General features: G+C 37.4%; 1 protein-coding gene across 1 annotated transcript in view; it reads right to left on the bottom strand.

Annotated features, from left to right (window-relative positions):
- Positions 1–5,877: 5,877 nt before the first annotated feature.
- Positions 5,878–23,065, bottom strand: part of TRMT11 (tRNA methyltransferase 11 homolog) — a 98,610-nt gene continuing 81,422 nt past the window's right edge. Inside the window, exons 18-20 of the transcript XR_004951044.1 lie at positions 16,770–16,906; positions 16,102–16,216; positions 5,878–11,794 (exon numbers count right to left, since the gene is read on the bottom strand). The gene's annotated coding sequence lies outside the window, so the exon portion shown is untranslated. The remainder of the gene's footprint in view (positions 11,795–16,101; positions 16,217–16,769; positions 16,907–23,065) is intronic.

The following is a 23,065-nucleotide window of genomic DNA, read 5'->3' as shown; positions in this document are numbered from 1 at the left end:
GTTATTATACAATAAGGAAGCCATTTTCAGATAGCAAAAAGGAAGTGATTTCCTTATTAAAGAAGGTACAAAACATTCCTTCCAACACCATAGAGAATGCTGATTCCAGAGAGAAACAGACTCATAAAAAAAAAAAAAAAAAAGGTAGATAAGATTCTTTGAATTAGGGGGGAAAAAGCATCAGTACTACTCAACCAATTACACAGATATAAAGATTACAATTTTTCTATAGTTAATAGTAAATGTCAGAAGTTAAAAATAAAGATCTCATTGGAGACCAGGAGGTGTAGAATTTATAGAGGATTTAGACTATCCTAAATTTCCCCTGAATATACTAATAGTTAACCCATTTCTTTAGCAAGAATATAAAAATATAATATACAATCTTGACAGCTGTTACACTTATGGTGAAGTAACACCCAGACATTCATAGATTTAATATTTGTGGTTTCAATTATTGACAAGTAACTGCCCTCCACCCCCAAAACACACCTTTGTAATTTTGGTGACAGTTTGAATCATGGGCTCAGGTTAAACCTTAGGCTGATGGATGATCCTAGGTTCTTCATCTTAGCAAGGCTTAGTTTTTATTTACTTTGTTGCATATGAAAAAAAATTCTCAAAATGTGATTTTTTTTTTATTTTTAGCACAAGATAATGTCAAAAAAAGTTAATAGCAAAGTGTCAAGATAGCAAAACAGTGTAAGAAAGTGGTATATGAACTAACTCTCCCTCTCGAATGTCCAGGTTCACTCATTACAGTATGTAAATCAACTCACTGCTTATATAAAAATGATGCAGTAGGGACACTTGGACCAAACAGATCCTCCCTTATTTTTTGAGTTAAGATATTGCTGACCAAAGTTGACAAATCCGAGAAAATAGAACCTAACTTGTCTTAGAGGAACTTATATCTACATGGATTTACTATATGTTATGTAAGAACAGAAGCTGGTCTTAGGAGGCCCCTCTCGACAATAGAAGGCATCAATCCCATGCCCAAGAGAAGATTAACAACTTGAACTACCCTGTAATTAAGGACAAGACTAAAAATACAGAAGAAAATTTTAAACTGTAGGTTGATAGGAAGGAAAGTAGATGGAGCCCAGAAGGTTTGTATTATTAACAAATGTCACTATGGACTTTTTCTTGCTTACCTTTCATCTCTGATTCATATTCCCAGAGTTTGCCGGCTAAGAGAGACCAAGCAAAACTATAGAGGTTTGTATAGTGTACTTATATCCCCCATGTCTGTCCACTTCTTTATTCTAGTATCCTCTCCCCCGACCCTTGGCTCCCAGGAGGATTTCCAGCACACTCTCATTGCCCTGGATGGAGACAAGCTACCCAAGCTTTCTTGTTCTTTGCCTTCCTAGAAAGCCAGCCTCATTGCAGAGTCCCGCTTGTTAAACTGGATAACCTGCAGACTAATTTGAAGCAAGGCAGTAAGAGAACAACAGATATTTCCACACAGTAACTTTTATAGGAAATTGCTTAAACGAGTGCTAGAATATTTAAAACAAAGCAAAACAAAACAAAACAAAAAGATGAAAGTACCACAGGTAATAACCACAGGGGATTATAGTAACCTAGAATCTTGGAAGAAGAGCCCCACAAGCTGGGCTCCACACCTATTGCTGCCAGAACCTCTTAAGGGGTGCAAGGAAACATTCCGAAAGTGCCCAAAGGAGCTGGAAACTAGTACCTCACTCCAGAGTGAAAGGTCAGTGCTGGGGTGACAATGATAGGAACAGGAAGCAGATGGGCAGAAGCAAGTTCCTCCTCTCTCCTGCAGCCTTCCTCAAGTGCCCCCAAGGAGCCAGATGGCTAAGAGCTGTCATTTGCAGTGTTCCGGCCCCAACATCACAACCTAGGTTATAGAAAGGTGTCTTTGAGGCTGAGACAATAACTTAATAACTACCGCAAGTGACAAATCAAGTAATGATTTAATGCTTTTTTCCTTCTTTGGTAACATATACATTTTAACTGCTTACCTCAAACAGCAGTGTAAGTAATGCCAGATTTGGGCAAGACTAATATAAACTAGAAGAAATGTGAATATTTTTGAGGGCTGAAGAAACTTCTTGAACTTCAAATATCAGGGGGCTATATAATCTGCCTGAGCAGTTGTTCTTCATCTTCACTGAATATTGGAATCACCTGAGAAGCTTAGAAACACACCAGCAATCACTGAAGGGGGAGAGGTTTGCCAGTGGGGTTGGCAGGGAGAGGAAGTGCTCTGCCATGAAGACTCCCCAGCTAGGATACTGGATGGTTCAGATGTTAACAGAATCCCTGTGGTCTGAGCTCTCTATTCTAGGTGTGTCAGTGCTGAGGACTTTATTCTGTGCCTAGGAGTTTGTCTAGAGCAGTAACTTTCAAACTGCTATTGGCTAAGATCTATATTAAGAAATACAATTTCGTCAGTGCATATGCTTATGTATGTGTGTAAAAACAGGTACAAGTGTCATGAAACAACACATCATCATGACGTGAAATACACTCTGATATTTTTTCTTTTCTCTTCTATTTAAAAGTAGTTTGTAATGTGCTAATCATGACCCACTAGTGGGTTGCAACCCGCAGTTTGAAAAACATGGGTCTAGTACCTTACTATTCAAAGTGTAATCCATAGACCAGCAGCATGGGCATCTCCTGGGAGCTTGTCAGAAGTGGAGAATCTCTGGCCCAACTCCAGACCTGCTCAATCAGAATCTGCTCAAGACATCTGAGGATCTTTTGAAAATACAGATTCTGATTCAATTGGTCTGGGGTGGGCCTAAGATTCTTCATTTACGGTAAGTTCCTAGGTGATGTTGATGTTGCTGCTATGGGGACCATTCTTTGGGTAGCAAAGATCTAGAGGAAAGATACAAAGCAGGTGGACAAAAGTAAAATTACTTTCAGAGGTTCTAGTTTATAAGTTTCATGGAGGCAGAGATATGCCTACAAAAGTCATCATTGTATCCTATCTGCCTAGTAGACTGGCTGGCACATAGCACTCAATAGATATGGAACTTATTCATTCAGCAGATGTGTGGACGAATGAATAAATTAATTCTACTTTGGCTATAGAACCAATACGATCTCTTGTGTATATGCTAACTTGAACTTATATTTTTTGGAATCACATAAAGAATTCAGACCTAGATTTCTCCATTTGCTTTCTCCTTCACACTGAAGATGAACTACGAGGAATACTGCAAACAATTCTCTCTGGTATCCACTATGCTAAGGCAGAGTGATACAGGGGGGTTAAAATAATAAAAGCTGAATTTGGATCATTTTTTCAGATGCTATATTTAGTCAGATCCTTGGAGAATTATTTTAAACTCAAGCAGGTGAGAAAAAAAAAATGCTTTTTTTTAGAAACACGGCATTGTTAAATCTTTTCACTTAAAACACACACACACACACACACACAAACACACACAAAGAGGTTGGACACTGGACTGTCACCCTATCTTTGAAGTAATCCAAAAAGTACAAGTATTACTTTTGGCGAAATAGGTGAACCAGGTCAAGACACTTACCCCAGTGTCTAAACCACTAACATGAAGCCAGGACACTTAACATTTTTTAATAAGAGTACAGTTGTCCCTCAATTAAACTAGCCTCATATTTCGGTCCTTGATTTATAAATAGGAAAAACATGCATTTTCTCATCAAAATAGAGACACCAAGAGTGAAAGAGAGCCCTCTTAATAAATATGAACTGCTAGGCAAACAGAGATACATAGTTACTCTAAAGAAAATCAAAATATTACAGCTCACTTCAGGTCCAGGCAGAGGCAACATCACAGTTCGAAAAATCTCCTTGTTTTTTATCTAGTTACAGAACTTAGCACATCACATCATGGTTGTTTAAATGCCTCACTTCCCAGATGGAGTGTGAGCTCCTGAAGGGCAGAGAGGGGTTCCAGCTACTAAACTACAGCCTGACTAGTTCAGGCCCCAGCTTCAGTGAGGGTTCATTAGGGATATGTTGAATTGATTTGATAGTCCAGAAACATATTACCTACCTCAGTAATAGGTTATTTGGACTATAGCAGACACAGAAAAAAACAGAAGACATGAGGAGACACTGATTCAAGGGCACTTAGTTTCTTTTCCTTACACCTGAGAAGAACATTAACTCTCCGGTTTAGAAAAATCACAGTATAGCCATTGGCTGAAAGAAAGACAATGAAATAGAAGAAAGAAGGCAGCTAAAGGTCAGTAGAGGATTTGTTGTAGAAATGACAGGTAACAGAATGTCAAGAAATAAGAGTCTAGACAGTTGCCAGGAGCCAAGCAGAAAAGCAGAATACTTGGTAAATTTCACATTTTCAGACAACCAATTATGTACCCAGTGGTTGTTATTACTACAACAAATAATCATTACAGATAGCAAGGCCTAGCTATCTGTAACTTATCCTGGAGGAACTCGTGGCTGGCATCTAGCCAGTCTGTGTCAGTTGAAAGAAGTTCCATATCTCCACTATGTCAGAATGGAACTAGCTGTTTGAGGTGAAACAGCATTCAAGTAGAAAACCCTTGGAAAAAAAAAAAAAAAAAGAAGAAGCAGCAGCAGAAAGAATTTATAGATCCAAAGACCCAAGAAGTTGATATAACCACAGGAATTATTTCACACATCCAGAGGGACTTATCCATGCCTGCCATTTCTAGTAGATGTCAGTAAAGGGTTGTTGACTCACTTGGCAGTTTTTATTCAAGTTCAATCCTGGGGTCCAGAGATGTGCCTCACTGAACAAATAGCCCAGTTCTCCAATAAGCAGACACTGGCACCAGTTCACTAGCCAAGGAGAGATAGGAGGAAAGATTTACTCTGGGCAAATAGTACCTCCCACAACACATCAAATCCCCTTGCAGAATATAGCCCAGTTTGAGCTTTTTGTTCTGGATTTAGAGGAAAGCCAGTCTATAGGCCATTTTTTATGCCTCCTCAGTTTTGTATTCAGGAGTTTAGAAGAGCATGAAATGAAGTGGAAAGAAACTAAGAACCATTATTCGTTAACAGCTTACCCTACGCTAAGCACCATCTTCTATCACCTCTTTAAAGATCCAGAGCCACACTAGAAATTAGAACTCATCATCCCCAACTTATATACAGAGAACCAAGAGGCAGAGAAGTTACTTGCTGAAGATTTCACATACTCAGGAAGTAGCTTTACCAGGTGTCTGAACTTGGGTCGTTTGGGCCTCAAAACTCCACATGAAATTTCCTCAATGAACATATAGGCAGGTGATAGGGAAAGCCCTCCTCACTTCACTCTGCCTTGGGATGATGTTTCCTGTAAACCCAGATGGTAAATTCCCCCTGTGCACTCCAGGAATAACATGTGATTACCTGGGGAAACCTACGGTTTGGTTTGTTATTTCTGTCTTACTCTTAAACACATGGTGGCCGTCGCAGTTGGAAACAAAACAGGAGGTGATCTGGTCCTGGAAAAATGAGCAACTATGTAATTAGCAAAGTTAATATTGTGCAGTTTCTCTAAATAATATGCAGTTTACTTGTGTTATTAAGAGACATTTAATATTAAAGATTGCAGGGGGTGTGTGAAGCAAAAAAAATAAAGAGATGGTGTGAAGGGTTAAAGAAGTACAAATTAGTAGTTGATAGTTGGTCTCAGGGATGGAGAGCACGGCAGAGGAAATGCAGTCAGCATTAATATGACGGCTAGGTGGAGGGCCAGGGGAGGGAGGGAGCAATTGGGGGGATCATTTTATGAACTATATAGCTGTCTAACCAATACGCTGTACACTTGAAACTAATTTAAATAAATAAAAATAAATAAAGAGATGGTCTGAGGCACAGGTTAAAAAAATAATTCTAAGAAATTGTATCTTTATTTTTGAATGACCTTTACATTCTTTAAAAAAAAAAAATCCCCTTGGGGTTTTCCTTGAAGCTTGAGGGCTTATTTGTTGTATTGGTTATATGGGTGGAGAGTAAGAATTCCACCTGAAAATCTGCCTATGAAGAGGGCAGCTTGTTATTATACAAGACAGTCTCCTCACCAAGATTCCTCCCCATGAGGTCTGAGCTGTGGCAGAAGAAGATTAAAGTGTTAGATCCCGCAGCCTCCAGGGTCCCATCCAGGGTTCTTGGAAATGGCTATAAAACATCCCTATGCTAGACATTTGAGTCTTCTCACACTTCCTTCATTCATAACTGCCTGGGTCAAACTTATTTACTCCTTACCTAACTTTTCTGGGAACACATTAGTCAATATTTCTGTTTTGGAGGTATCATCTTTTTAAATTTTGTGGCTTTGCTATCTAATTTCAAGCATAAATCCACTAAGCAGAGCTGACATCTAATTCCAGGGTCTGTCTGGGGAACTATAGACATGCAATGAATGCTAAATCACGACTACAAAAATGAAAGGCTCAAATAGCAATGTGATCACATTAAAACACTTCATTTTTTCAGTTGGATGAGCTCTGCCTGCCAAGCTTTGACCCCAAAACAGTTTTATACACGCACGCCCGCACAAGCGCACACATGTGTTCCTATGGTTTCTGTAACTGTAGGAAGGGTTTTCATTCCGCCCCATTGTATGTTTATACAGTACCTCATTATTATGATCTCTAAAAACATTGCTTAAATTAAAATAGAAAGCATCATGGGAGAAGAAAGGGATTAAAAAAAAGAAAGCCAAAAGGGAACAGAATTACAGAACATTTAAGAATGGGTGATGATTCTTATAAGCAATTATTTTCTAAAATAATTTTATTCTAACACAGTTGTTTAATAATATATACTTCACTGAACATTCTGATTTTCTCCTTCCACTTTCACCCTACTCAGAGGGGAATGATATTTCTCAGTCTTAAGATGTTTCTTAGAAGGATATGGAGCCTAGACCAAATTGTGCTATGCATTTCTCAGCCCCAAAAGCATTGCACAAGTGACATATGATTAAACCACAACCTTGAAGGAGAATTTTTTAGAAAATGCCCCCCCAAAATTGTCATACCACTCTAAAGTGAGTGTGACTTAGATGAGGTGAATGTAAGATTGCTTAATTGTTGATTATAAGTCTCAGAACTTTAACAGCATAAACTGGCCACACTCGGTCCACAAACCCTGGACTTTGTCCTCCTCCAACCCCAGCTGGAATTCATCGATCTTCTTCCTGAATCTCTAAGGTTAATTCAGACTTTAGGCCAAAACTTTCACTAGTTCTTTAGCCTCACTCACAGGAGCCTCTTACAATACACATGGTGCCAACCCAGACTTGGCCTTGCACTCTGGATCTCTAATCTTCTGATTTGTTCTCCTGGGCTGGAGTCCTTTGTGACCGAGTCCATACCTGTCTTTCCTCTTCTAATTTTTTTCTCTATCTGCACCACCCCCACTATGCACCCTCCCATTTCCCCATGACATACACTAGCGCGCGCGCGCACACACACACACACACACACACACACGCAGTAGTGGAAGCTGGTGTATCCAACTGCCTGCTGTCTGGACACATGCCTCCTCCATCAGTTAATTACCAAATGTTCATGGATAGCACTATCCCTTATTGTAGGAGATACTGTTCTGTTAAACTGAGTTTCTTCCATTCCAGGAGAAGAATGCTGTTTCAAATGTCAGTCCTTCCTGCTACAGGGAAATGGGCCTCCATACTATATATGAGGTGATCTACCTCCTAGACTAACAATATCACAGAGCCAACACAACCATGCCTTCCATTCCTACCCCAAGAGCAATTACTCTAGAAATGGCTCTGCTCACTCATGATATGTATCTATGATAAAAATTATATTTTATTTTGACATATAAATATTTTGATATTCTACTTATCTAATTAAAGTTTCACCAAATAGCGAGATACTTCCCTAAGTGCAAACATAGTAACAACGTTGAGATCCTGGTGATGGAGATGGGAGCCAAGGTAGCTCTCCCCGCTATCACCACTTCCCACAGAGTGGTCCTTTGCTTTATGGATTGAGAAGCTAGCTTTTTCAGATTCCTCAAAGCTTCTTGGGTGATGGGACCTGCTTTAAACCAAATCCCCAAAAAACTTGCACTTAAATCAAATTTTTAGTTTAATCCATGGAAACATCTTAACTTTACATAGAGAAGCCTGTTAGTATTAACAGGAATGAGACAAATTAGCATCATTTGCCTCCTGACATGATGCACTGAGAACATAACATTGCTTCATGTTATTGCTGCCCAAAGTACATAACTTCAATTCAATCATGAGAAATCATCAAATTCAAATAGAAAAACAGTTTATGAAACAGCTTACTTGTACTCTTTTAAAATAACATATAAGAATGAAAAAAAAAAGTGTTCCAAGCTAATAGAGACTAAAGAACCACAACAACTAAATGCAACCTATAGCCTTTGAACACTCCATCCCAAAATATTTTTATTAGGATAATTGATGAAATATAAATAAAATCTGTAGATTAGATTTAGCACTTAATCAGTGTTCATTTCCTAAAGGGGATGGATATAATGTGGTCATGTAAGAGAATTTACTTATTCTTAGAAAATGTACCCCAACATATTTATGGGAAAAGGGCCATTGTGTCTACAACTTATTTCCAAATAGTTCATAAAATTATAAGTATCTATATAGAAAGAAAAGTATCTTTCAAATGCAGTAAAATGCTCATAAATGGGGAAGTCTGGGAGAAGGGATATGAGTATTCTTTGTTCTCATGAGTCTAAAATTATTTCAAAATAAAAAATTATTTTTAAAATGTAATCTGCTACAGTAGAAGACTGTCTTTTTCTAGTTCTCATAATGCCTGGTTGGCCCACTTGCATTACTGATCATTAACAAGGCACCTGAGAAGCCAATTCAATTCAACAAGAGCTAACAGTATGACTAAGATTCCCTCAGTTCCACTGTGGGTAAAATTCCATGTTATTCTTCTTTCCACATTTAACATTCTTTCTCCTCATCCTTCTCCTATCTTCTCTGTTACACTTATGTTTTTTTAAGGCATCATGTTCAGTGAACTGTGATGTCAGTGAGTGAGTGCAGTGGTTAAGAGCATGCTGTTACGATGCAACTACTGGCTCTTCTGTTTAGCAGGAGAATGTCTGAAGCCAACTTTTTTTTTTCATTTCTGAAATGAAGGTGATAATAGATTAAATAAAATAAAAATGTAAGGTGCCTGTAAGTATTCAACAAATGTCATCTATTAGTCTTTTAGGTCAAATATATTGACCTTAAAGAAATAAGAAAATTTGACTCTTAAAAAAATAAGTTGGCACTAATCACAATGTGTTTACACTATTAAGATACCATGGGCTAGAATTCAAAAGGGAATGTGAATTTAAGCAGCTGTATAACCATTACTGAATTAAAAATTGCCTAAAATCCAAAATAATGGAAGACATGAACATAAATGAGCAACTTAATTCTATTTTTGAGCTGTGACAAATCTAAAACAAAGTGGAAATTACGGGTAACAGCTTAAGGAAACATAAAACCCAAAAAACAGTACTTTGCCTCCCAATGGGAGGCTTTAAAAAGATAGGGAAGAATATTTGATTATAAGACAAAAATACGCGTAACTTTCTCATTTCCTGCTCATGAGATGCTCTGGCTGCCATTATGAAGCTGCGTCGAGGACATATAATAAGAGACTAAGCAAACATAAATGTTCAGCAGGACAATTCTTTATGGCTCCTTGGCACCCATGCCAAACATTAATAAGGTTTATGAGAAGCCAGTGAGCACTGTAAATTGCTCTCCTCTTAATTTGAGTCATGCTACAGACTTCATTTGTTTCCTGCTTGCTGATCTGACAATGAAAGATAAATCTGATAAAGTTCCCTAACTTGGAAAGAAATTTGTTTTCTGTCCAGGAAATCTATCTCTATGAAAAAAAGGTCATTGGGCCTGGAGCCACAGGCAACAATATGTGTACCTGAACCACCCCTTTGATATTCTGAGCGTTGTCACGCAGTATACTTTGCTTATTCAGCCTTTTTAAATGGTCCTAAAGGAATGTTTTTGTGCAACCCCTCAGCCGCGAACTCGCCTGCAGTGAAATGATTTAGGGCTGAAATGTCATTAAGTGAGCCATATTTCACCAGCAAGGGCTGGGTGGCCATTGCTTTAGATCCTCTGTCACTCTGAATTCCATTGCTTATTTACATTTTTTAATATTTAGGGAGTAAATAGTTCCAAGATACATATTTCAGTTCGTACCTTGTCAGGGTGTCCTGCAAACAGGTCAAAGAGAAGGTAATTGACTTCACCTTGATTTTTGAATATTTCAGACTATTTTGCATTCTGACCCTAATGATAATCTTCATTAAATAGCTATGTGTTATGCTATAATGCATGTAGGCAGAGTCATAACCAGCAATTTCCAGAAAGAAAAATTTCAATTTTGTGGAGAATAAAAGAGATACAGTTACTTCTTATACGGCACTATATTCTCATTCTTGCACTATATTCTCATTCTTTCCTAAAAGCCTGAAATTGCAAAGCTATATTTCAGATTAAAAAGAAATTCTAGTGACACTCTCTATCCAAAATTGGTCTTTTAATATCAGTAATACTTTTTTCTTTTAATGCAAGGATCTCAAAATATACCCTGAAAAGCTAAAGAAATGGCTAAGTTAAAACTACAATAAATTTTACATAAGACAATAGTTACATTGCTACAACATAATAAGAATTTTAACACAGAAGTAAAATCTATAGCAATTACTGACATATACACTAGTACTACCAATGATTAAAAATAAGTCATAGCAAACATGTATTGAATATTTACTACATGCCAGCCCTCGGCTAAGCCCTTGACATGGATGACCTCTTTGAATCTTCACTCTACCCTAAGAATGATTATGCACCCTTTCCTTGTACACATAAAGAGAATGGAGCTTAACCAGGGAAATATTCTGCCCAAGATCACAGTGCTTTTAAGATGTAGAGCCCAGGTCTCACTGCAGAGTTCAAGCTCAGCCACCTTGCCACATCCCCTCTATCCTCTAATTCTGGCCTGGTTCTCGGCAACAAAATTCCTTCCAAGAGTTAGTACTAGTGATGCCATAAAGCTAGAAATTTCTTAGCAGACCCATCTGGAGTTCTCCTGAGGAAAAACACTGGGGTATGAAAATAAAGGGATTAACTGGACTGGGAACAAACATACAGGGAAATTCCAATATCCCAATAAGGGGAAGTAACCTATTTATGGAAATTCAACAAATATGTGCTGAGCACCTACTGTGTGGTGGCACTGTTCCGGGCACTTGCATTTATGGGGGTAAAACAAAATTGGATTCTCTGTGCTCATTCAATGCTTTTATCAGAAACCCAGGTATCAGGTTCCGTACTAGGAGCCAGAGTTTCCAAGTTAAATAAGACAGTACTGGTTTCCAAGACCTCACAAGCCAGTGCCAACCTGGCAGACAAGAATCAGGAGTGCTGTGGTCTTAACTAGTGTTGTGCTTTCTCCGCTTTACAAAACAAACAAACAAACAAACAGAGTTAACTACTTACATCCAAAATAGCACATCGAACCTTTGAGATTTATCTTGTTGGTTTTCCTAATTACCCTTTAAAAGGAGCCACATGCCGAGAACCATCTTCAATTCATAGAATCTGGCATGTAAGAGCTAAAAGAAAATTTAAAGATTACCCACCTGAACCTATAGGTAAGGAAACTAAGGCCTGCGTCTCACAGGAAACCACGGGCAGATGACTGTTCTAACCCACATCATTTATCTCCAGGGACTTTGTTCTTCCCCAGTGCTTCATGCTGAGTTACCTCCTGTGTGATCAACCCATGTCCCTTCTGCCTGCCAAAAGAAAATGAAAAATTTTATTGTTCATAGTTTTGGATAAGTTGCAATATTGTGAGTTCATATAAATCCACTCACAAATTATACTCAATAAACCCCAGTGAGCAATTTAAAGGCACGATACCACCCCCCTACTCTTGCTGGGAGGGCAAGGTGATGATGGAGCAGGAGGGAGGAGAATGGGGAAGCTCATAAATTATGAGAAGCAAAGGAGTGATTTCATCAAAGTGCCAAGCTCAGTCCATGGAATGTTTCAATTGTATAAAATTTATAGTTTTCTGAGGGGGATGATTTACGGGCCCTAATTTTCCACAATAAAAAGCTCAGTGGGGATTCTATGAATGAAATATCTTTTTAAAAATAAATAAAAAATGTAATTCAAAATGAGGGTCAATGGTGCCACGTCTGGAGAATAACTCCTTCTCGGATCAGCTCCAAAAATGAGTCACAAGAGAAAGACCCCATAAAACATGTGTTATTTTAAAAGGCATTGGAAGTTGTGTAATAAGCAATATGCAGAAAAGTGCTTCTGATTCGGTTTGTTCCATTGATAGGATTATATCTTTATCATTAAGTTTCAATTAAAAAAGAAAGAAAGAATAACCAAATAGAAAGCTAAATATTTTGATGAAAGTTAAGGTGTTTAAAGAATAGAGGAAGAAGAAAAAAGAAGATAGAAAATGAGAAATCTTGTTAAAAATAATTAAGGAAATCTGCCTTACATTTACGGAAAAGCAAAAGGTAAATGTGTATTGCTTCCCACAAATTTGACCAATATGGAATCACAGCCTAGATTTCTTGAGATAATTCTCAGTCCTTTTCTTCAGTGAGGTCTTCCAATAGGAAGCACATTAGGAGCCTTCCCTCTGCCCACAGAGGCAGCCAAATGCTAGTCCTGTGAATAAGAGATGGACCCGCTGAGTCACAATCTGACCTCAACCCTACCTCCATGTTCATAGCTGTGGCTCCATCTCAGCTTTCTGCTAGCGTTGAATTCCCAGCTAGGCTACGCCCCTGCGCTTCTAGGCCGAAGTCTTAATAAACTACCTGGACCTTTCCAAATTCTCTCTCTGAGGTACTGAATGAACCCAAACTTAATATACCTAGACCTTTGAGACCTACTCCTGGACAGATGGCCTTGTATCTCAGCTCTAGGAAGAATCAAGTTTAAGCTGACCACACCACTTTGGACAGTGACTATTCATAAGAAGTTATCTTCCTCAACACACATCTCTAGTTGATACACTCATTCCTGGGATCCATCTCTACCAGCCAGAACTTGCTGTGTAGCCAAGGCCAATTCATTCCTGATGATGATGATTTAGTAGTTAGCACAAGAAGATAAGTTTCTGAATTCTATTTCAAGTACTATTATTAATTTCCTAAGTGAATTTGATAAAGTCTCTAATATTTGTGCATTTCCTGATTTTTTCACTATTGTGATAGATAGACTCTCAGGTGGTCTCCGCATGATTTTGACTTATTGTTCAAGTTCTTTTATAATTCTATCCCACTGGGAGTGGGCAAAACAAATGACTTGCTTCTAACCAATGGACTGTGGCAAAGATGATGGGATGTCACTGTCACAATTATGGTACATTATATTAGACTCCCTATTCCTAACAGACTAACTCCAGAAACTCTCAGTTACTGGCTTTGATGAAGGAAAGAACAATTTCGGAAAAGGGCCTGTGGGAGAGAATCACATAGCAGGGAATTGGGGGCAGCTTCTAGGAGTTGAGAGCAGCCTCCATCTGATAGCCAATTAGAATATGGAAACGTGTGGTCTTAAAACCACAAGGAAATGACTTCTGCCAACTTCTGAGTTGAGCTTAGAGGCAGATCCATCACCACTTGAGCCTCTAGATGAGAAGTGAACCCCAGCTGACACCTCAATTGCAATTTTGCAGAAGACCCGTTAAGACATACCCAACTTCTGAGCCACAGAAATTGCAAGATAATACATGTGTGTTGTTTTAAGCTACAACAGATAACCAATACAACTTTAATTCAAGTAAATATCAAAAAAAATTATCATGTGTGCTGCAGTGGATGCTACTGAAGACTTATTTTTAATCCCCAAGACAAAGCTACCAACATGAAGGATTTTATCATCTGGATGGAAAGATTAAACAGAGTTAAACAATATTGTAAGATAAATGAGACTTAGCTAGGGCAGTTCATGATCAATCGCCAAATAAACGAGACAGGCATAAGTGCTCTCGGGGCACTGTGGAAAGAGAAGAGAGTTGACTGGGTTCCAGGGAAGAGTTTATGATAGAGATAGAGCCAGTCCCACAGTTTTGCAAGAGAGATAGGGCTTGCTTTGGCAGAGATGAGGAGAAATGTGTGTGGCCCAAGTAAACCTTCATCAGAAACTGGTTAACACACCCCAATCTCTATAGAATGAAAATGCAATTTTCTATGGAATCAACAATTTTATAATCCTACAATTACATGACCTTGGCAAGTTATTTTATAGTCTAAACCTCTGTTCCCCACACAGTAATACATGAATAAGAATGGTATCTTTTTCATCGGGTTGCTTTGAAAGCCAACTGAGAAAAAGAATTAAAGTGCTTATCACATGTAAGCATGTGATAAATGTTTGCTCTTTTTATTACCATCAGGACTGTTAATAGTTGCTGAAAGAAGAGAACACAGTTTAATAAAGAGCCCTCTTTCCAAGAGATCCTTTAGCTGCCTCAGAGGCAAGCTAGGCTTCGCCTCTCTTCAAATACTAGGCCATTCCACAGAAGTGATGCCTTCCTCCTGCTTCCTGACTTGCATTGTCAGGCCCTTTGATGATTTTTTGGATTCTATGTACTAAACTACAAGTGTCTTCAAGACAAAGGCCTAGTCCACCTTCTTAGTTTTCACCAGGTCCAAAACAAAGCGTTCCACGTGATAAATCCTCCTAAAGTGATTTTGTTTTGTGTTTTTGTTTCTTAATGATTAGCCCAGCATCTCGGGAGGCTTTGGATGGGGGAGGGACTGTATGGAGACATCTCTCAAAATTCTAGCCTCTATCCTGTGTCCTTTGAAATGTTTTACTTGAAGTTCCAAGATTTAATCCCATCCTGTCCAGCCTGGGGAGAATTTTCCTGGCAGTTAGTATAGGCAGTTCAACCTCTTTTTTCTTTCTTTCTTTCTTTCTTTTTTTTTTTTTAACATATCTGTTACTTACCACTTACACATTCTTCTCTTCTTTTCTTTCAGAATCTGTCTTGAGAAATATTCCTTGCTTGCAAGTTTCTCCACAATAACCAATTGCTATGATCAATAATGACAGCAATAAACTGACATACCATCAATTTGTATTTTTGAAAGCTACCACTGTCTTCATAGAGAGAACATGTAATACCTCTAATGTACTAAAAATTCAAATTTAGAATATATTACATCTGTTGGATAGTTATAAATATGAGGCACATGTGACTTTTTTGGTTAGCTATGAAATTTATAGTTTTCCTGTTGTTCAGTGAGGCCACACTGAAACATAAGTCCCTAGGAGCTTACTGGACTATTCCCATATGGTCATATATTACACATACATTTGGTATCTTGGTATATTTGAGAAGTCGTGTGTCTTTGTACAGACAATTAGCACCTGGCTTGAATACTGAAAAGTATGGAAGGAAACAGAGATGCTAATAGGAAATCGAAAGAAAAGAGGACATGGAGAATACCCTTTCTCCCAATCAAAAGAGAAATGGAAACACTTCAAGATCCATCAGATGATCAGCTGCTCGTCTGATCCTTTTACTTAAAATTAATCTAGAATGTCGTTTCCTTCAAATAAATGGAAAGAATTGAACAACAAAGTTGATTTATTTTAAGAATTGAAGTCTCTAGGAGGAAGATGTGGTGGAAAAGGCTTGAGGTCCATCTCCATAACTTACCAGCTGTATGTCTTTGGGCAAACTGTGTAAGCAATCTGCACATGGGTTTCCTTATCTATAAAATGGGAGTGGACACACCTGCCACCTAACTGCATGGAGTAGTTGCTATTTACAATGAGATCCTGTGTACAATCTTATAAAAATAAAATACTATTACTATTATTAATTTCATTGAATCATTTTGTAAGTAAGTGGCATATACATTATAATTAATTTCAAAATCACTATTAACTTCAGTAAACATTTTTCGTGTGTGTCTGCTAAGAGCATACCTCTTCTGGGAACTGCCGCCTCAGCCCTCTCCTTGCCCCACCCATCAGCAGCAGTGTGGGAACCACCATGTTAGTGTAGCATGAGTCCCGTCTGGCCACAGATGATTGGAACAATGTTCCTGAGGCTTACCTACATTCTTGCCCTCAGAGTATGTGAAGTAACCCTCACATCGATACAGCAAATTCCACGCAGAATTTTCTCTTTTTTTTTTGTCTCAAGCTTGTTTAAGTTGGATTTCTGTCACCTGCAACAAGAAGGATTTGCAAAATCTGTGGGAGACAATAATGAGTTAAGGATACGAAAACAATGGGGAGAATTTCAAAATGGAGAGAATATCAAAAAGCAGGAAAAGTAATAAAAAATGTGACTCCCTAAGATATCTGGTTACAGCTGTCGAAATCACAGTATTTGTAACTTACTAGTCATGTAGCGTTGAGTAAATCACGATCTGAACCCTAATCTATAAAATGGAATTGGTTTGAAGTGCTCATAACTCTTGGGGTACAAATGTGATCCTGTCTCTTATTTCACCAGATATAATTCAAATTAACTCAAAAGTCTTATGATGGCTTGGTCCTCCACCTCTCCTTCCTCTGAATCATCCGAGAACACTAGGAAGCTTAACTAACCCAAAGAGGAGGGTCACCTAACTTTCACTCCAAAGCTTGAAAAAAGTATCATAGGTTGGCATGGCTCCTGGAAAGAGGGGGAGACTGCCAGGAGCACTGCTCCCTTGCCAGTGGTGCCACACTCCACCCAAGCTGCCCAGACCTGCCGGGCACACACTCAGCCAGTACCTTCCAAAGTCCCTACTGCTCCACAGGCTCCATGCCCAGACTGGTACAGATGCCCATTTCTTCCAGGCCTACAACCACATCTTTCTTTCCAATCCCAAAGATCACCTCAGAAGTCCAATTGCTTTCCTTTTCAATCTCTGGAATTAAAAAAAAAAAAAAAAAAAAAAAAAAGATGTAGTCTACTTTTTTCTAAGATTCTAGAGCTACCCATGAACCACATCCCCTCATCCAATCTCTTTTCCTCCCCAGAGTAGCTATCTGGTCTTGTCTTCTTCCCTCGCTGAAGCACCTCCACTTTTAGGCTTACGCCTAATTATCCTCCCTTCCCTTCCCTGTAGAGCAGGATTGGAAACTCCTGTCATAACTCGGATCTTGAGGCTCGTTCCCCTTTTAAGACCATGAGCTCCTTGAAAAGTGGGAGAGCATTTTTCTTTTTCTTTTTGTCAAAGAATAGCCACCACCACCACCCACCGTCCAACACCTGGCAAAGTGCCGGACACATATTCAGTATTGAAAATGTTCATCAAATGCGAAACGGAAAGATCTCTACCAAAGGAGAGATTTGGCTTGGCTCTGACATTCCTCCAGCTACCTCCCAGATCATGACATGGTGCTGCTCACTCTCCATGGACCGATGTCTGGTCTTTTGTTGATCTCAGAGTCGTAAGTTATGCTACCTCTCATTGCATTTTGGGTTGTTTTTTTTTTCGCATCAAATGTGAACAAAGAAAGATGAAACAGATTGCGTAGTGGACTCACATGAAGAGTAATATCTATTCTTATGATGCTTTTCAAACAGAATTAGAAGGAATAACTTCTGTGCCTCCTTTTTGATAACATATTTTGCATTCCTGTTTGACTATCCATGTAACTATTTTATCCATTACTCTAGTCAAGAAACCTTGTTGACATCTTATCTTTGGCCTTGGTGTCTTCACTGTAAGCAAAGGGCTTAAAATAAAAGTTGGATCATATATATAAGATCTTTTAGAACTGATATAGTTTCCACATCATTTTATATCCATAAGTCACTATGGTTATGCTTCAGAAGTGAAAAATCTGGAGCTATCATAAATTTATGAATAGAAACCTAGCTTTTGTATTCCCATGAAAATTTTTTCTTCAGAAATGAAAGAATCATTGTATACTGAAGTCTTTCATAGAACCAGGCCTTTTCTCAATTATTTTAAACAATAAAATAATGTTAACTGAAATTACATCAGGTGATATTTATAGAGGTTACCTGTAAGAACTTTTAAAAATGAGATAGAAGGCAAAGAAACAATACAGATTTAGCATTGTAAGCAGGCTTTTTAAAAATAACTTTATAATAAGTTGATTATAATATAAAAATTATAAATAGAATAAAATTTCCAGTACCAGCATTATATACAAAAATCAAACAATATTACTACTCAAATAGTTAGATTAAGGTAAAAATGATGTTGTTTGGAGAACTTTGATAAGTGATCTAAAAAGTTCTCCTAGTAATAAAAAATATACTAATGTTGAAGATGTGGGTGAAGCATTTAAATGAAACTGTTTCATGTAATATAAGGTGGAAAAAAGAAGTATTTCTAAGTCAATATGTTATTTTATATATTATTTTACAGCAACATACCAATTCTACAGTCAATGTATTATGTTATTTCAAAAATAGGCAACTAATTAATCAATCACATATTATAAGTACAAATTACCTATTTTATTTATTTTTATAAGAATTTTATATTCAAATTGACTACAAAACTGTTTTTATTATCTTTTCACTACAAAATGGAAAATGACCTAAATCTTGGGATAGCTTCATATTCAGATACATACAGTATTTCAAAATAAATACTTAAAATCTATAGTTTTTTTTTACTAAGGTCTAATCCCTGACCCCCTAGTTTTCGCAGTGTTGTAAAGATGTTTTATTTTCTTTTTCCTTCTCAAAATATATTCATAAAATAATCCCCTTCCTCCACCCTTATTATGTCGCAGAAGCCAAAAAAGAATCTGATTTTTCTAACACTCCCCAAAATCTCTCTGCTAAATTTAATTTGTTAACATCATTACTTAGCCTTTTTCCATTTCCTCAAATGCAAAATCAAGAAAATAAACAGAACCATCCTTATATGTTAAATGAGATAAAAACCCAGCCCAGCTGACTTCAACAAATTTTAACTGCTTTTATTATCAGAAAAGTAAAGCAATCCAACTTGCCGCCCATGAAGTCAACCAAAATTATCTGGAAGGTCTCAGCATTGAGTCTCAAATACATAGGAAGTCAATTATCTACAGTCTACTAATTCTCATATTAACTCACAAGCAAGGGACAAATTTTGAATAATGAATAAAGTATATTTTCATTTTAATGGAGGATATGTAGAATAAGACTTCTAGACAGGGAATTTTGCTAAACAGGTGGTGTGATTATTGGATATAGAGAATCTGCAAGTGAAAGCTAAGAGGTATAGTATTAACACTGCACCACAGAGTATGGCTTTACTAAAGTCTGAGGAAATTTTTCCTCCTGAATTCAAAACACAACGCATTTGAAGCAGTATTCACAAATGCAATATATTCCTGAAGGGCAACCAAATGGTAGGCATTAATTATCAATAATTTAAGGATGCCAACAAGTTTTGAGCAGTGAGAAGTAACTCCTAAAGCAAGCAAATCTTCAGCATATCTAATCCTATGTGAGCAGCTGCCTAATTTATTTATCTTCTATGTGTCTAGCACATAACTGATACTCAATACATATTTGTGGAGTTGATATATGTTAAATGCCTATATTTTCTAAATTAATTAATAATTTAAACCCATAATTTCTTACCCATTCCTTTTTTAAAGAAAAAAAAATCCCTTTTTTGAAAATTTCTTAAGACACTGAAATCAAGCAAAATGGTGTAGGCATTGGTTTGTGGTGGTCCATTTGACAAATAGGGAAACTGATCCTCAAGTTATCACCAACGTGAGGGACTGGCATGTAGATTTTAATATTCCTTAGTAGACTTCTATTAACTATACTTTTCTCCACTCGTCATGTGCCCCACCCACCTAAACCTTGTTTTTCAAATCTCTAACAAGGATAAAGAAGAGAGATGATTGTAACAATGTCAGGGAGTAAGACAGAGAATTGCTGCTAAAGAAAGAAGCACATTGGGGTGTGAATATAAAAGGGAATAATTGTGATACAATGTACACTTTTAAAGAGCTCAGACCTTTAGGAAACCCAAAGACCACCATTCATTTCTTTACTTTATAATAATTCATCTGAACCATGTCATTAATTAAAAGGCAAACAAGACAATAATGCTGGAAAAAGAGAAAGAGGCAGGAAAAGAGGAAGACCAAATATATGAGATGGATTGACTTCATAAAATAAGCCATAGGCAGGAGTCTACAGGAGCTGAGCAGGGCTGTTCAGAACAGGACATTGTGGGTATCACTCATTCATAGGGCCACCAGGAGCCAGTGCCTACTCAAAGCACATAACACACACACACACACACACACACACACACACACACACACACACACACAGAGGAATATTCATGATTCACATCGATTAATTCTTCAGAATTTAAATATAACCTGAGACAAAGAGAAGACAAATTCTAATGAGGTGGGCAGAATTGGGAAAAAGTGTTATAAAGAGAGCTTGCCACAGCGCTGTATGAAACACTTGTCCCAGGGCCAAGCTGCACCTGACTGAGGAAATGAGGGAAGCAGCAAAGAAGGCATGGAAGGAAGCAGAGATAGAAAGTGAGTGGACACCAAATACAATAAGTAATTACCTCAAATTATAGCTTAGAGGGCAGGGGAGGCAAGGAGACAAAAGAGCTATCTGGCTCCTCAATAAGAGGAAAGAAGGATATCTCCTTTGGGTGGCCTGCTGAGTCTAGAGGTGTGACCTGTCCCGAAAAACAGTGGGGAAACTCCAGACTAGACCACACACCCATCCATTTAGTGTTCTGGAAGAAATTTTGAATAATTTTTCAGATCATTAAAATCCAGGGAAAATTTCAGGGAAATTATCCTACCCAGCACTTTGTAAAACCACTTACCATAGAATAAACAGAGAGAGTTTGGAGATATTTCTTTAAAATGGTAAAAGGCATTTTTAAGTGTTTTTCTCCACTTCCTCTCCTTCCTGCCCATACCCTCCAGCCCTTGCCTCAAGAACACACACATATTGAAATACAAAGGAAAAAAATAGTTTGGGAATAAAGAGCTTATACAAATTTTAGTCTTCATAAGCCACTTAAATCTCTAGAGGCAAAAGAAGTAAAGATGAGATGAACAAATCTTAGTTTAAGTTTAAGTTTAGATTTTTTTTTATTTCAATTGAAAAGTTTGAGCACACCCAGAATTAAAAAAAAAATTCCTTAATCATATTTTAGAAACCATTAAACACAAAGGAAAATTGTACACGCAATATGCATGCAATAAAATAAAAATTATGTCATATTTCTCAAACAAGTGCCATAATATACTATTTCCCTAAGGTAAGAAAAACTAAAATTATGTAAAATGTTCCCTTTATTCACCATTTGGCACATTGACTATGTATTCTCTGGAAGTTTGCTTTCCCTTGAGTATTAAATAATTAGCATTTATTACTATATGGTCTTAATGTAGAATATAAGTTCTCTGATGTAAGCATTACTTATTGCTGTATTCTAGAAGCCATTTGGACATCAACAGTGCTAACAGAGAGGCTTAGGCCAGGGGATGATCTTCCCATACTGGAAAGTTGAATTCCAATCTAAATATTCTATTAGAATCCTAAAGTTAATAGCTTTTCCCCTAGCAGTATTACCAGATCATTCCTCTGTTTCATTGCCATCATCAACAAGTGACATATTTGGGAGAAAATACAAACCCACTTATTTCTGTATCTAGTCATCTTTAGTTTTAATACATTAACGTCAAGTCACAGTTATGTTGTTTGAGAGAGGCAAAAAGTCTGCAAGTTGGAATAGTTTGATGAAACAAATAACATTCCCTGTAATTACAAATGATTCAAGCGATTAACTACAGTTATAAACCCAAGCTTATATCTGTAGCAGTGACTCACTGTCTTAAATTTTGTTCTCCAAATTTTAGCCTTTCACATCTCTGATATAATGAACCTATCTCTTCTTAAGAAAAATTTTCAAGAAGGTTGGATCAACTTAAATCAATTTCATATTAATAGACAATGCAAAATATCAAGAGACAGATTTCAGATGCAACCCAGAAATTATCTATAGGAGAAATATGATTGTGGAGTTATCCTTCAGTGAACAGTTACTGAGCTCCTTCTATATAATAGGACCATAAGAGATATGCTGGGGATACAAAGATTAATAAGACCCATTTTGATTAAAAGAGATTTAAAGACAAAACTGCAAAGAGCAATAATGCCCTAATGCCTGTAGTTGCCATGATATCTAAAGCATTTATTTCTCATAAGAAAGAAACTGAAATCTAATTTACCTAAGCTTTTGAAACTACAGATAGCATGACCCAATGATATAAGCAATCTACTGCCTACTGAGAGTTAAGCTGGTTAACAATGTAGGAAACATCACAAAATAATCCACAGAAGGGAATTTCATCCTGGAGAACCAAAAAAAAAAAAAAAAAAAAAAAAAAAAAGAGTATTCTGAAATTATCCTGAACTGATCAGGCCCCAAAGGAGATTGAAAGTAACAAAAATTAAGATAAACTGAAAAAGAAACTAGAATACCAACTTATCAATTTGCACCGAAAAATCAGATTAGATGCCAATGAAGCTGGAATTATATAGGTCTACTGATCCCCAAAAAAGACTACACTGAAAACCAAATTACTTCACTCTGCAGTTAAGAACTAACTTTCAAGACAACCAGAAATGCCTCCCAGTTAGAGATAGCAAACTCTTCTCCATCTGCTGGATCATCATCATATGCAGAAAAATCTTGGCCTGGCAAATAGTCACTCCATGTCTGATGTCAACTTGACTCCGGCTTTATCTCTTTTTTTTCCTCTCATGCCTGCCTGTAACTCCCACAAAACCAACCTTCAATCACATAAAACCTACCATTCTTTCCTCAATAATACATGCTTTCTCATGGCTTCATGCCATAACAAATGACTGATAGCACTCGGAAAGTTTTCCTCCTCTTCTCTCTTGATACTGCAGAACTTGGATTAAGTGTCTCCTCCCATGTAAAAAACTTTGATTTCTTCCTCTCCCCCACTTAAACCTGGGCCCAGCAGAGTAAGTTGCTTCCATTACCAACTATTCATATCTTTTTGTTATATCAGATACCCACTTC

This window comes from Rousettus aegyptiacus, unplaced genomic scaffold (assembly GCF_014176215.1).
Source record: "Rousettus aegyptiacus isolate mRouAeg1 unplaced genomic scaffold, mRouAeg1.p scaffold_m13_p_1, whole genome shotgun sequence".
NCBI classification, from domain to species: domain Eukaryota; kingdom Metazoa; phylum Chordata; class Mammalia; order Chiroptera; family Pteropodidae; genus Rousettus; species Rousettus aegyptiacus.
Note: the sequence above shows the minus strand (reverse complement) of the source record. Positions and strands in the feature narration are given on the sequence as shown.